The sequence below is a fragment of the Aethalodelphis obliquidens genome, unplaced genomic scaffold, assembly GCF_003676395.1.
Source record: "Aethalodelphis obliquidens isolate GAN/ISIS:26980383/991018 unplaced genomic scaffold, ASM367639v1 scaffold15, whole genome shotgun sequence".
Taxonomy (NCBI): Eukaryota; Metazoa; Chordata; class Mammalia; order Artiodactyla; family Delphinidae; genus Aethalodelphis; species Aethalodelphis obliquidens.
Genome location: NW_020837959.1, coordinates 2,822,079 through 2,837,091, shown reverse-complemented (window position 1 = coordinate 2,837,091; position 15,013 = coordinate 2,822,079). Strand labels below are relative to the sequence as shown.

At 48.1% G+C, this 15,013-nt stretch overlaps 1 pseudogene; it reads right to left on the bottom strand.

The window, feature by feature from the left end:
• Nucleotides 1–6,455: 6,455 nt before the first annotated feature.
• LOC113625485 (proteasome activator complex subunit 1 pseudogene) lies at nt 6,456–7,330 on the bottom strand (annotated as a pseudogene).
• Nucleotides 7,331–15,013: the final 7,683 nt, after the last annotated feature.

The window sequence follows — 15,013 nt, the reverse complement described above, 5'->3', positions numbered from 1 at the left end:
ATATATATATATATATATATATATATATATATATATATACACACTATACATATATGTATAACATCAATTTGCTGTACAGTAGAAATTAACACATTGTATATCAACTATACTTTAATAAAATAAATTTTTTTAAAAAAGAAATTAACGGTGGCTATGACACCATGTCAAGAATACAGCATTTGGGCTTCCCTGGTGGCACAGTGTTTGAGAGTCCACCTGCCGATGCAGGGGACACGGGTTCATGCCCCGGTCCGGGAAGATCCCACATGCTGTGGAGCGGCTGGGCCCGTGAGCCAAGGCCGCTGAGCCTGCATGTCCGGAGCCTGGGCTCTGCAACGGGAGAGACGGAGACATTCCCTCTGAGATACACAAATAGTAAATCTGAACAACGGAACAAGAATGCAGCATCTTCACTGCACAATTGAAGATGCTTTAATCCTGCTCCGTTGTTCAGATTTACTATTTGTGTATCTCAGAGGGAAAAGCTCCGTGTACACATTTTATGCCACAGGCGTTATGTCTTATAATAAATGTGACAATGGTGTGTAAAAGGTTTTCAAAGGAATATTTGGGAAAATACTTGAAAATTTCTTGTTGGGTTTTCCCGGTATCCTGTGATATTACTCATTTTACACAGGACTTCAGTGCCAGTGGGGAAAAGTACCTAGATTTCCTACACCTCCAATCAAAGGGACAGAGGAGGAGTCCCAGACTCCCACCCTCAGCCCCACAGGAGCCCAGAGAGCATCCTCTGATTAGCTCTGTTATCACAACAGGGATTTGTGTTAGACACTGAAAAGTACCTAGAAAGCCACGTACTTTCATAGAAGTCGAAAAACTGTGAGTTTGTTCTTAAAGTAATCTTGGTTAAAAAAGAAAAACGTCCATCTCAAGAGGTCTGTCACACAGACCTGTGGATGCCGCTACTGAATGCAAAACAGCAAAAGACGCCTTAAAATTATAGGCATCCTGGTCCTAGGGCTGATGTGCATGGATCTGGGACCCAGCAGAGGGGGAGAAGGAGTGGGGACCTCTCAGCTTTTCCAGGCTCCGTGCTCTTCCCTCATCTCGTTCCCCCAGAGCTTGGGTGACTGCTGCCATCCGGCTGAGGTCGTGGAGGTGGGATACCCAGAAAGATGGGAAGAAGGGGCATGTACCAACTAGGAAAGAGATTCTGGGGCTCCTTCTCTGTACAGGAAGTCCCCTACATATGAACGGGTTCCGTTCCAAGAGCACGTTCGTAAGTCCAGCAAAGTTAGCCTAGGTACCTAACTAACACAATCGGCTATATAGTACTGTACTGTAATAGGCTTATAATACTTTTCACACAAGTAATACCTAAAAACAAACGCTAAAAATAAAGAAACCTTTTTTTTTTTTTTTTTATACGCGGGCCTCTCACTGTTGTGGCCTCTCCCGTTGCGGAGCACAGGCTCTGGACGCACAGGCCCAGCGGCCATGGCTCACGGGCCCAGCAGCTCTGTGGCACGTGGGATCCTCCTGGACCGGGGCACGAACCCACGTCCCCTGCATCGGCAGGCGGACTCTCAACCACTGCACCACCAGGGAAGCCCAAGAAACCATTTTTAATCTTACAGAACAGTACCTTGAAAAGTACAGTAGTACAGGACGACAGCTGGCATACAGGGGCTGGTAGCAGTACCAGCTATATCACCGGTACCTTTATGCTTGCTTCTGGACATCCTCGGCTAGAAATAAAGATATTGTACTACTGTACTCTCTACAGTACTGTAAAGTACAGAAAAGCACAACCCCTTGCAGAGGATGCACGGACGTGACAACGTACGCCATACACGTGAACTAGCTTACATGATTGGACATGCGAACGCAAGTCCGCATCTTTGAAAGTTCACAAATTGAAGGTTTGTATGTAGGGGACTTACTGTACTTTAATTGTAAGTTAACAAGTGGTTACAAAAATTATGTAGAGAGGCCACAGGCCAGTTTCCTCTATGGTTAGATATCACATAACCACACTGCAATATCCAAACCAGGAAATGTCCATTGCTGCAGTGTGCAAGGTGCCACGTCATCATCTGTGTAGATTTCTGTACAGGGCTATTCCCTCACTAGACAGATCTCCCACTGCTGTTCCTGTCTGTCACACAAAGGGCTGTGGCAGGAACAGAGATGGAGGGTAGAGGCAAGAAGGGGGCCCAGAAACTTCTCGTCTTCGTGGATACAGTAGTTTTCATACGGCATGGTACCTGCTTCTGTAAGCCACAGCCCCGTGACTAAACACGTCCTGCATACTTACCCTATAAGAGAAGGAGAAGAGCCTACAACAGGCTCTTTTTGATCGACACAGTCAGACAGTGTTACCCTGAGAGAAATGGTGGGAAGAGTGTTGACGTGGATAATAGTACCTTGATCAAGAGAAGATTCCAGGCTACCACCAGGAGAGGCAGGTGACGGTGCTGGAGGGGAGGAGATTGGTTAATGAGGCACGTAGTTGTTTTGGGCCCCCAGGCCCTGAAAGGCGTGCATACTAACGTAAAACACAAGACCAAATGACTTGTATTGTTATCTGCGTGTGTACCAAACCACCTGTTTGTCCAGCACCACTAAAAGAAGTTTCCCCTCGTGAGAATAAGTTGTCTAGATAAGTAAAGGTGAATACACCTTTAACACCTGGTGTATTCATTAAACCGCTTAATGGAAATTTTTCTAAACTGAAATGTGAATCTCTCTGCTTCTTAAACAATACACCTCTTACTGAAATACACATTTCTTGCCGGCATGCTGTGTGCTGGAAAGAACATCACCCCACTGTGTTTTTCAAAGGAACTAAGTTCTGGTAGCACTTCTGCATCCATTGAGCTGAGTTCCTAACAGCCACATAGGCTCATCAGTTCCCTTGCTCTTGAGGGTTGCTCTTTTGATCTAGAACCACCCCACCTAGTACCATCTAGAACGAACCGCTCTGGGCTCCCCACCCGACCCCTGCCCTCACTAGAGCAGCTCCTCCTTTATCTTACTATTTATTTTGTGGTATTAGAGACCTGCCTGAGATTTTGTTTGAGAATAGGACATGTTGATGAGAAATATTTTGAAAACCAACAGATCAGACAATCTCTTTATGATCCTGTGAATCTCCTTTGCCCTCAGCTAGGGCTCACAGCTGGAATATTGAGGTTCTCTAGGATTTTAAAGATTTTCCCAGTAGATGTTGCAGCTGCTCCTCACTCTGTCTCTCCCACGTGCTGTTTGTGATTTCTGGAGGGAACAGGATTCCAGCCAAAGACGATGGCCTGGCCCTGCCCCCTCCCCCCAGACCACAGACTTTGCTCTGAGCAGCATTCCAGTTCCCTCTCTCAAGGAAGGTGAAGATCCATCCATAAACATTGAGCTTCAAATCATTGGAGATAAAGTATGAACTGCTTGAACGAACCATCAGGAAGGAGCCAAGACTTGATTGTTTTGAAAAATCCCCCCCATTGGCCCAGAGTGGAATGAGGAAACACCATGGTTGATGGATAAGGAAACATAGCTGTCTTTCTGTAAAATTAACAGATTCTCAGGGGACATAACACGCCCTCCATGGCTCCCCTCCTCCAGGACGGAGCTCTCGCTCTCTTCCATCTGTGCCTGTTCACCCAACAGCACTGTACACACCGCCGTCTGTCTCTTTATTTAAAAAAGAGATCTCAGGTGAAGCAACTAGCACCTCCTCTGGCAGCTTCATTTCCTCATGTGTTGATGCAACAGAAACAAGGCTCTGAAAGTTATAGTTTAACAGAATCCCAGGCATACATAATATTAAAAATTATATCTTCAATGTTATGAGATTAAAACTCTGGCCCACTCCCTGGATAATGGATCATATAATTATATTTCCTTTGAAACTGTTGTGTAATATTTCAGGTTCTAAATAACACCCTCACCCATGGCCTAAATCAATGGGGAAGTATTAATAGCCAGGAATATCAGTGATGGAACCATCCGTAAAATCATATATAGGAGAGCTTTATTTTTGCCGGGTAAGCCTTTAATTCAGACATAGTCTTTCACTGAAAGTAAAATTATGGTACAAATGGTCAGGAAAACAAATTGTCCATGTGTGCTTTTGCTGGTCCACAGAAGAAATAGGTTAAGGGTGACAGCTTTGGATGCTCTAAGATAATTAACTTTTTAAACTCATAAATTCTTATTTTGCGGCTGCCTACAGATTAATCAACATCTGTTTAAAAGCGGAATTTTGCAAACGGGACTCATTAACATTGTAAGATTGTATATCTTTACCAAAATTCTTCCCATCCACTTTCTAAGCCGATGACAAAACTGTTCTATGGACGGTGGGCCTTGCACTCTGCTCCACTCTGAGGCTATTAAAGGATATTTTTAAAAGTTATATTTATCTTATTCCTCCTCCAAAAGAGCATCTTTGGTATTATATGGTGTTATTTCGTATTTATAAATTACAAGATTGGACTTCCCTGGTAGCGCAGTGGTTGAGAGTCCGCCTGCCGATGCAGGGGACATGGGTTCGTGCCCCGGTCCGGGAGGATCCCACATGCCGCGGAGCGGCTGGGCCCGTGAGCCATGGCCGCTGAGCCTGCGCGTCCGGAGCCTGTTGCTCCGCAACGGGAGAGGCCACAACAGAGAGAGGCCCGCGTACCGCAAAAAAAAAAAAAAAATTACAAGATTATTCAGAGTTGCTTGCTGTCTATCAAAGATTAACCATCCAATCAGGGAAGACTGTGACCAAATTTGGGAGAAAAGCGATGACATTGCAATTTGGTGACAGTGGCCGTGAGACTCACCAGGCCCCCTCGCTTGTCATTGGAGCGCACTGCTCCCCGAGGTCTACCCCCTGCCCTGTTCTCCTGCGTGGCCTCCTGGTCAACCAGCTTCTCAGCTGCCTCAGGTCCCAAGGCCTGCGCTAAACCGCAGCGCCAGGCCACTCTCGCTCTCAAGCTTTGCCGGCCCACACGTGACCCCTGTGCAGACCAAGGCAGAGATGGCAGCTTGGACCAGCGGTAGATGGAGATACACATCTATGAATCTGGGGTTCCTGCAAACGCAAGAACCAAGAACAGCCCCCGAGAGAAAACGCAAGTGAGAGTTACTTTCGAGGTTAGAATGAGCTGTTGGCAAGAGCCGTCCAATGACGGACGCTCGAGAAAAAGAGAGAAAAGGCCATGTTGCGAGCCAATCCCAGGAGGGAAGAAGCACCACGGTGGCTGATGCCCGCCCCGGGCCTCCCTCTGAGCGGCGAGGCCTTCCGCGTAAGGCGCCCGTCCCCAGCCCCTCCTCCACGCCCCGGGAGAGGGACCCCCACCCACACTCCTCTCCCTCTTCGTGGATGCCAACTTTCAGTGGATACCCGGCCCGTACCCGGCCCTGAGTTGGCCTGTCACCTGGGCTGCCACCTGCACAGTCTCCTGCCAGCCTCACCACCATCTCACAGAGAAGCGGGGCCCCTCATCCGCCTTCACAGAGGCAGAGACTCAGAATGTAAGTAACGCGTCTGTGCTCACATGACTCCAAATCCGTGTCAGAACCAGTGAAAACCCAATGGCTGCCTGACAGCAGAACAGCCTGCCCCCTTCTGAGCTCAGAAACTGAGGCTTCCTTGGTCCTCAGGCAGAATCTTCTGGTCGCCAGCTGCCATCAGAGACTTCAGGCACCCCGTGCCCACCTTTGAACGCAGAGGAAGTCTAAATACGCTTCTTCATAGTGTTTATTCAGATAACCTCTGTGTCTCAGCAATTCTCAGCCATTAGTTAAGTTGTATGCCTTCACAGGCATCAAAACATTCATAAAAAATTATGGACTTAATTTCCCACTTTGACCATTGGATAAAAAACATGTGAAATTCTAACATTTTTTGCATTCAAATGTACTCTTCTTAGGAGCAGGACAGGAATAAAGACGCAGACGTAGAGAATGGACTTGAGGACACAGGGAGGGGGAAGGGGAAGCTGGGACGAAGTGAGAGAGTGGCGTGGACTTATATACACTCCCAAATGTAAAATAGATAGCTAGTGGGAAGCAGCCGCATAGCACAGGGAGATCAGCTCAGTGCTTTGTGTCCACCTAGAGGGGTGGGATAGGGAGGGTGGGAGGGAGGCTTAAGGGGGAGGGGCTATGGGGATATATGTATACGTATAGCTGATTCACTTTGTTATACAGCAGAAGCTAACACAGCATTGTAAAGCAATTATACTCCAATAAAGATGTTAAAAAACAATGTACTCTTCTTTCTAGATGTTAATGATTACGAGCAGACGAACCTGGGTACAAGTGTAACCTGAACAACAAAAGACCCGCCGCAGCTCCCTGTGGCTCGTTGTCTGAAGCGCTGAGTCCGTTAACCGGCTTTGATTTGAAGTCACCTTACACACTCAGACCCTTACAAGGTACTGAAAATATTTGTTCTTATGTGCTTGGACAAGTTTCTTCCTTTTTTTTTTTTTTTTTGTTGCACAATGGTATGACTATATTTATTATGCCTGGGAGGCAAGGTGAGGGAGAAATCTCAACAGACAGAAGGTGGGAAAAGTCTGGAGTCCCCTGTAAACGTCAGGAAGGTCCCTGCTGGACCCGTCACAGAATATGAGAGGAGGCCAATAGATCATTCCCTTTGTTTCTCCCCTGGGCTTCCTGAGCTTCTCGAAGTTCTTCAGGATGCTGTCGTAGAACACAGTATAAGCCTCGCAGATCTCCATGACCGTCAGCCGGATATCCCAGGACTCTGCCTCATCCAGCTGGTGCCCCCGTCGCCGATAATCACCCACGTGGGGCTGCTCAGCTGCTGTGGTCACGGCGTCAGAGCGCTCAGAGCAATATTCAGAGGTCTGAGTGTGGAAGCCTTCTGGCTTGCTGTGGAGGGTGGTCATCGCTCAAACACCTCCTCCTGGACAGCCATGCCTAATTTTTCCCATCCTCAATCCGAGGGATCTGCAGCTGCAACCAGGTGGTGACCAGGTTGAGCTTCTCGGTGACATCCTTGCTGTCAGGCTTCAGGCGCTGCAGGAGGACCTTCTCGTTGCAGTTCGCGGGGCCACAAAGAGCACCTCTGTCGTCATCTTGCTCTTTCTTCTTTTCCTCCTCGTATTCCTTCTCCTGCTGTTTCTTCCGCTGCTCCTTTTCTTTCTCCTTGAGTGGATCAGGCCCTGGGATGTCCAGGGGGCCTTCAGATGGTTCAGGTTGGCTTCATTGAGAGCTGGTTCCTTTAAAAATGCATCCAACTCAGAAATCTTCTTGGAGAAATAGCTCCCGAGCGGGTCTCTGTCTTACCACATGGGTCTTCACGGAACACAGCCACCTTGGCTTGGGCTTCGGGCAGGACCCTGAGTGTGGCCATGGCCGGGGTGGGGGTCTAGCGCTGCCCGCGGAGTCAGGACTGGGCACGGGGAAGGGAAAGCGAAAGCAGCACTCGCTCTCCTTCCCGCGTGGCCCTCCTGGGGAGTCGGGGTTCTGGAGGAGGCCGGGGGGCGCAGACGGGAGAGAGGCTAGGAGTCGAGAGACCCGTGTCCGGCGCCTTGGCGCCCCGCCTCCCCGGCGCCGCCCGTCTTTCGACTCGGACACGTTTATTTCAATCATAGTGTAGTATTGAAGTAAAGATGGAAGGAATTCCATTTGCCATTTTGGAATCTTGTTTCAAAGACTTGGAGGAAATTAGAATTCCAACATGATGAAAAGTTAACGTGTGTATCCCAAACGGTGCATATCGTGTGAAACTTGGAACGGGAGAGAGAGCGCTATAAATGCATAATTAAATGTACTCCTCAGAAACTCACTTTCAAACTACAGGCAATGTTTCAATTTCACCAACATTTTGGTCTTGTTCAGGGAGGGGAGCACAGGCCTCTGGAAATGCAATTCTAATCCTAGGCTTTCTGGAATCCTCTATCATCTGAACCTATAACCAGTCTTTACTTTGCTGTGCTTTGCTCATGGGACCACGTGAAGTTAATGCCAAAAGGAATGTAGCGTTTCATTAAAAACTGTGTTAAGCTGTCACTCTAGTATATGAGTAAAATCCTTCAAGAAGCATAAAATGCAAAGGCTAAAGAGACCTCAAAGTCCACTTCACTCACTCACCTCATGTTATAGGCAGAAACTGAAGCTGGGAGACGTGGGCTCGTTCAAGGGGGTGCGGCCGACTTATCTCGTTGCTGATGGGGTGCCAGATGGTGGGGAAGCGTGGGATTGGATGGGATCTGGAGACCCAGGTGTGGGTTATAACTCTTGCCACTTCCTGGCTCTTGGGCTATTACCTCCCTGGGTCTCAGCGTTCTCATCTGTATAATGAAGATGTGATTTATTCTACAGACATTAAACAGAAAGCTGTATGTAAAATGCCTGGTTTATGGAGTAGACACATGGAAGGGTTCTTTTTTCCTTTTAGGAAACGTTATTTCTAAAAGCATCTCGAGCTGGCAGATGTGATGGGACGGTCTACCTCACGTCAGTCTTGCGTCATCCTATTCCACTGATCAGCTGTATCGTTTGGTGCGGCCCTTCCTTGGGCAACCCTAGGTGCTGTTACATAGGGTCACCGCGGAAGGCATGATATTCCACGATAAGACCCAGTGATTGTTCCTGGAGGGCTGATCTCCTAGATGTACCCGAACGTATGAGCTCCCCAAATGACACTCCTTCTGGGCCCATGGGTTGAAGAGGTATATGGCTTCTCCTGCTTGTTGAAGACTTATTAGTTTAGAATGCTCTTGTCCTTCCCAGATCCAGCTTCGCAACCTCTAATACTGATGACCTCCCACCTGCCGTAAACCTGGAGTTTCAGTGGAGGTTTCCAGTACCCCTGGAGAGTAGCAGAATCTTCTGGTCTTTCTGTGAATTAAGGGCTCCTCATTCTCTAGATATTCAAGGAAATGAAGAGCTTAAGTTTCCAAAATGCCAAAGATTTTTAAAACTTTTCTCCCCCTTGTTACAAGGAAATTTCTGTTCATCACAGAAAACTCCCCAATCCAGAGAAACATACAGAAGAAAATGAAAATCATCCCTATGTACCAACCAGAGATGATTTTCACATTTGGGATCATAATGTAATAGAGGTTCTAACACACTTTCTTATTTTATATACGACGTAAGGCCAGCTTTTTCTATTGTCATTAAATATTCTTCCACGATATCTTCCCTTAGTGGCTGTAGCATAACATATCCGTGTCTGGCAGGGCAGACACTAAAATAAAAGACATTTTCATGAGCAATCAAAGGAAAAATGAGTGCCCTGGTCTTGAATGGATTAACTATACTGTGGATTAATGAACCTGAGCAACGAGTTTTTGATATATCATGAAATTTGGGGCAGGGATGACGTGCAATATTTCCGTTAAGTTTCAAATAATATCTGTTACGTAACTTGATAGTACAATAGGCTAATATATAACTCAATCTAAAAAAGGCAGCCTCTTTTTATAATTAAGCAAACCAATAGAACAAAGGCGCAGGAAGTACTTTAAAAATATATAATTATGGAAGACAAGAGCCATTTCAGAGAAAACAGGAAGAGTGTGCAGGCATGATTAGCCTAAGCGTGGAGACAAGAAAGCCACCATGATGTGTGAGGTTTACTTCCTGTGGTCCAGGAATTGGTGCTTAGCTGGGGGGGGGTGGGTGGTGAGAGCAGGGATGGGGACCACAAGCTGGAAGTCAGCATCCCCATCCTGCTGAATGACTCCCGGGCTCTTGTTCATCTCAAATACTTTTTTTTTTTAATTGAAGTATAGTTGATTTACAATGTTGTGTTCACAGAGCACCGGGCTGAGCTCCCTGCGCTATACAGCAGGTCCCCACTAGCTTTCTATTTTACACATGGTGGTGTATTCATGTCAAACCTAATCTCCCAGTTCGTCCCACCCTCCCCTTCCCCCCCGTGTCCACACGTCCATTCTCTACATCTACATCTCTATTCCTGCCTACAAATAGGTTCATCTGTACCATTTTTCTAGACCTAGATGGGGGGAGGGTGGTAGAGAGGTCCAAGAGGGAGGGGATATAGGTATACATACAGCTGATTCACTTCATTGTACAGCAGAAACTAACACAACATTGTAAAGCAATTTTACTCCAATAAAAAAAATAGAAAAAAAACAATGTTGTGTTAATTTCTGCTGTACAGCAAAGGGATTCGTTGTACATATACATGCATTATTTTTTAATATTCTTTTCCATTATCACAGGATATTAAATATAGTTTTCTGTGCTACACAGCAGGACCTTGTTGTTTATCCATGTTTGATGAATATCTGGCTTGTGGCAGGCACCTTGCCGGGCTTGGGGACACAGAGTTGCAGGGCTGACCTCTGCTCTCCAGGACTCAGCTGTGATGGGACAGGCAGGAAACAGACCCCGCGTGACATCGCCATCCTGGATGAAGGGTTTGGGACTCGCAGGGGGCTTTCGGGGTAGGGATGTTCTCCCAGAGGTATGATCTGAACTGACACACAGAATGAGCTGCACAGCTGGACAAGCAGAAGGATGGCCAGCACCCATCTGTGTCCCAGAGGAGGATGGAGGACGGCACCAACCCCGAGTCTGGTCGTCAGGATCCCCTTGCCACCCTCCCTGCGGCTCAGCCGTCCTCTTGGCCCCCGTCCTCCCCCAAAACGTTCACAGTCACCATTCAGGAAGGGCTCACGGAGGCGGAGAATGGGACTCAGCTGACACCTGAGGGCCGATCTGGGTTGCACACACACCTGTTTGCAAATCTGGTCTAAACCCTCTCACTTAGAACAATTGCATGTTCCATTCGCTTCACTCTTTACTCTGAGAAAAGTCCCTGTTGATCTGGGTGGTGACGTCAGTGCTACAGCCACCCTGCAGCTGTAACCTGAGAGGCGCAACTGGCTGGGGGCCCTGCGGCCGCGGAGTCACAGGCGTGTGAGACGCCAGCCCTGCGGCTCCCCACGCTGTGGGATTTCTTTCTGAATGTTGCTATAGAACCAGCACAGATAAAACACCTTCAGCAACAAGAGCCCGCGCAGTTTACAGACAAAATAGTACCTTAGTGACACCAAGACTGGCGCACGAAGACACACAGCAAAATAGAGCTTCTCTTCTTCACAATTTTGAAACCGATTGAAAAGTTTGAAATTGGAAAGCTTGTATTTTAAAATGACAGGGTATTTTTTTTGTTGGTGGTGGTTTTTTTGTCTTGGAGACACTGTTTAGACCTGCCCTCTACCGACACTTTTGCTTGGAGTTGCTGCCAACCATCAACTCACCCCCAGCATCGATGACACGTATTCTTTCTCAGCTGTGTTCGCACTCCGGCCACGTGGCAAAGCCACTGACTACCTATCTAGGGCTGCACTGGGAACCACTGATCCGGAGGCTCTCTTCTGGGAAATGGGGGGATGTCACGCACCCCGCAAAGTCTCTGCATCTGTGCTCTTTGCCAGGTAACTCAGGAATGCAGGAATGGGGGTGGATTCTGAGAACAGTCGGGGTCGTGTATGTACATGGCAATCTACTGGTTTATCTCAGAACAGAGGATTTGTGCCCTTGATGTGATAAATACAACATTGCTTAGGTCGGAGGCACCCAAATGAGGTGATAGCTCGCCAAGATTCCTCCGCTCTTCTCGCCTTGCTTCCAAGAAATAGCTCTGTGGAGGAGGGAAAGCCCTAACCAGACTTAGCCCTCGGGGCTTCCGTTCCTCAGCTTTAGAAAGGATGAAGGCTTCCAGAGATCCCTCCTGGCTGTGATGAGATGAGTTAGAGCTGTTAGATGCTATTATGAATGGTTATACTGGTCCACAGGCCTACTCTGCAACGTAACTGCCCCAAAGGGCTTTGGAAATGCTCCCTTGAAGAATAATCCATGGAAGATCCCTGGAGTGACATGAGCACTACCGGCGTGTGAAGCAGTGGCCTCGCCCGCTGTGCCCCGGGTGCTGCTGGGATGTCCAAGCTTAGCTGGGGACCGGGTGCACTGAGAGAGAGCCACCTGGCATCCTGAGGGCTGCAGGGGGGCGTCTGCGGGCCGGCCTGGCAGTGTCTGCGGCGGGGAGCGCTTCCCTCTCTTCCCCCGCCCCTGGGTCTGGCTACTTCCTGCTGAGCCTTCAGGCGTAGCCGTAGACACCCCTCTTGCAAAACACTTTTTCTGCATAGCACTTACCATGTTGCTGGACTCATCCTTTCTGCCGAGTCTCTTGGGGGTAGATCTGTTCCCCACTACGTCCGTCCCCTTCCTGGTACAGAGTTTGGCCCCTAGAGGACGGCCCGTGGCCTAGGGACCGGTCAGTGTCAGCCCTAGGTTCCGCCCGCTGGGGCGCTGGCTGAGGGGCACAGTCCAGGCACCCCCCGGCAGGACCCCACGGCACGGAGGACGCGGGAAACACTGTTACCAAACGCCTGTGATTCGCTCTCATCCTGGGACGAGTCATCTCGAGGGAAAGAGAAACAGTCCCTGCTCCACTCGGCCCTGGGAACTGGGCAGAAACTGTTGGTTTTTCACTCCAGTCGCTGAACTCCTGGTGGAGTCGGGGCTTGAAGCTTCCGAAGTGTGCTTGGGTGCCAGCCTGCACTCAGATTCCTTGTGGACAGAGGGCCAAGAGAGGAGTCATGGGAACAGAACTGGCATCCCCTTCTCGACACTCCTGTCTCCCTGGAGAGGTTTTTCAGGGCTGCGAGGCAGGGACACGCCGAGAAAGTGAAGGGCCCAAGCATGTGGCCTCAAGCTTCCCTGTAGAACACAGTGCAGAGACGCTAAGAAATTCCAGGGCATGTCTTCACTTTAAGGAAAAACATAAATAGACTGTATTTTTAGTACAGTTTTAGATTTATAGAAAAATTGACTGGAAAATACAGAGTTCCCATAACTAACCACCCACACCCCAGGCAGTGTCCCCTGTTAATAACATCTCGCATTGATGTGGTCCATTTGTGACAATGGATAAGCCAATGTTGATACTTTATTATTAACTAAAGTCCATAGTTTACATTAGGGTTCACTCATTGTGTTGTACATCCTATGGGTTTAGACAAATGTATAGTGACATGCATGCACCATATAGTATCATATGCAGGACAGTCTCACCGCCCTAAACGTCTTCTACGCCCCTCACATCCATCCCTCCTCCTCCCAAACCCCTGGGGGCCACTGATCTTTCACTGTCTCCATCGTTTTGCCTCTTCCAGGATGTCACGTAGTTGGAATCACACAGTGTGTAGCCTTTTCAGACTGGCTTCTTTCACTTAGTACCATGCATTTAAGATTCCTCCACGGAATTAACATATACACACTACTATGTATGAAATAGATAACCAACAAGGACCTGCTGTATAGCACAGGGAACTCTACTCAATATTATGTAATAACTTGTAAGAGAAAAGAATCTGAAAAAGAATATATATGTATACATATATATATGAAACTGAATTGCTGTGCTGTACACCTGAAACTTACATGATGTTGTAAATCAACTATACTTCAATAATTTTTTTCTTTTTTTAAAGAAGTAGGGCTTCCCTGGTGGCGCAGTGGTTGAGAGTCCGCCTGCCGATGCGGGGGACGCGGGTTCTTGCCCCGGTCCGGGAAGATCCCGTGAGCCATGGCCGCTGAGCCTGCGTGTCCGGAGCCTGCGCTCTGCAACAGGAGAGGCCACAGTGGTGAGAAGACCGTGTACCGCAAAAAAAAAAAAAAAAAAAAAAAAAAAAGAAGTAAACAAGAGAACTCTGGGAAAAAAAAAAAATCCCTCCATGCCAGCATGCCAGTTTGTGGATTGATAGCTCATTTCTCTTAATCACCGAATAATACGTCATTGACTGAATGGACAGTCTGTTGATCTGTCTTCTCTTTTGAAAGGAAGAAAATGACAATTTTGGAGGGAGGTAGAAAGAAAATGCGTTCTTCATCCATCAGGTTGTTTTTCTTTTGTTTTTCTTCTCTACTGCCTTGTACCAAAGTAATAAAATGCTTAAATGTAATGAAACTGGAAGTTGGTGAACAGCGGGTCACTAAAGTGTAAGCTTGTACGTCCCTGTTTTGGTGGTAGGGCTGCCCCAAGGGTACATATAAATACTCCGTGACCTCACTTATTAAAAATAGAGCCGTAGGCCAGGTCCCCACTGCCCTCTCACAGGATGGCCTGGAACGCTGCCTCCACTGCTGCATTGCATTCTGCAAAAATGCTCCAGGGTACAAGTTATTCGTTGTGTTTCATTCACCACTCATCTCCCCAACTCTGCTAGACCTTAAGTTAGGCAGACACACTGAGTCCTTGACGGAATCCCCAGCACCAAGGTGTCCGGCCCGAGTCCCGGACCAGGCACACCGGCCAGACGCCTGCTAACTGATACCAAGCTTCCCTGCCTGACCTGCCAACACTGAGCCACTGGCCTTCTCCTGTCAGGTTTTCATTTCAAAATATGCAATACTTGGTTCTGTAAAAGCTGTTTGAATGCAATGCTTTTAGTGAGTGTTACTCAGATGACTCACAGGAAAACAAAACAGATCTCAAAACACGTGCAAATTCTAGCCTGAGTGTGGTCCCCCATCCCGTGCTTCGGAAAGAATCCAGCCTTTCCCATATTTGGGAAGGATGTGAATTATGTGTGGCGCGCGAGAGAAAACACGGGTGGCTGAGTGCCCGCCCCGGGTGACTGATGGCCGTGAAACCCAAGACAGGACAAGGGAAGCCCAGGGTGGAGAGCAGGCTGGCAGGTGGGGCTCACGACCCCCCGTGGGAACCGTAGGAAGGGGCAGCCCCTCCAATCACCTTGGATCCGCTGGGCAAGCTCACCTGCCCTGTCCCTGCCTCCGGTCCGTCCTCTGTCCACCCATCTTCCCTGGGCAGCTGCACTTTCCTGAGCAGGGAGATCCTGGGTCAGCTGGTATTTGACCAAAAGTTTATGCACATATGTGAATTCAGTGCAGCACATTTTATTATTTCTGAAGAAACCACTATGTTCTGGGGCGTTCCAAGGCATGGCAGTGCTTCACATGCCATCTGCCCCAAATATTTGCTCATTTGGTTTCTTTGTAACACCCTCTCTGGAAATCCTCTTACTATTATAAT